The sequence below is a fragment of the Orycteropus afer genome, unplaced genomic scaffold (assembly GCF_000298275.1).
Source record: "Orycteropus afer afer isolate SDZICR_OR568_19922 unplaced genomic scaffold, OryAfe1.0 scaffold00782, whole genome shotgun sequence".
Taxonomy (NCBI): Eukaryota; Metazoa; Chordata; class Mammalia; order Tubulidentata; family Orycteropodidae; genus Orycteropus; species Orycteropus afer.
In genome coordinates, this window is record NW_006922369.1 from 69554 (window position 1) to 70760 (window position 1207).

Genomic DNA, 1207 nt, shown 5'->3' on the forward strand with positions numbered 1-1207 from the left:
ACCAAACTATAGACAGACCTATAAAGTGAACAGTACTATCAGACAGGTATACACTCATTACAACAATCAAGTATGTGAGATCAAAAGGACAGTAATTGTCCAAGGATAGATCTAAGGTGAGAAAGAATGGGAAGGAAGGATAGGAAGGAAGAAGGACAGGAAGGGATGAGAGTAGAGTGGAAGTGGGATAATTGTTGTTACTGTGTGGGTATTGTAGCAAACGTCACAAAGCAGTAAATGTGTTTATTGTTGAATGGAAAACCAATTTGATCTGTAAGCTGTTACCTAATAACACACACACACACACATACATACACGACCTTCAGGAAGCCTATAGGCTCCCTCCCCTTCCTCTCATAATATGATCTCTGAAAGAATGCTTATTTAACTAAGCATCGGATCTCCATAGACTAACAAGATGCTAAACCGATACAAACTTTACGATTAACAAAACAATGCCTAAAGGATCTTATAACTGTCTTGTGATTGTTAAGGCATGATTTCATAAACATGGACTAATCAGAATTTTTTTCTTGTGAGTTTCTGAATTTCTGTATTTAAACCTATAAAAAAATTCCTTTCTCAGAAGAGTTTAGTTCATTTAATGGACTCTGCCTTTTACCCAATATTTGAATTATTTTTATTGCCATATTACAATTCTTTGCTTTAATTGTAAGAGATTCCATCTTATTATTTGACAGCTTGAGTATATTTTTTATAATACTGCAATGTGAGATCAGCTCCTAGATGAGTAATTTGCAAGGATTAAGAAACATTAACATTTTACACAATCAGCTGTAGAAGGTTAGCATTTATCTGTTCAGAAAAAGCTTTACTTCTCAAATTTGGGGAAGTTGTGGACACAGATTTCTTTAGTCATGGGGCTGGGTGAAGGGCAGAGGCAAGAGGAGCGAGACTGCTGCTTTGCAACAGCCATTGTTTTTCTCACTTCTTGCTACCAAAAGGGTTGGGGAAGAAAAATTGGGTAATAATGCCTTGCAATTATAAGCAGGAAATTTTCAGTCACCAATTTTCTGGTCAGTTGCTGAAAAACCCCACTGCCATCCAATTGATTCTGATTCATAGTAACCCTATAGGACAGAGTAGAACCACCCTACTGGGCTTCCAAATATGTAAATCTTTATGGAAGCACACTGCCTCATCTTTCTCCTATGGCGTGTCTGGTAGGTTCAAACTGCTGTCTTTT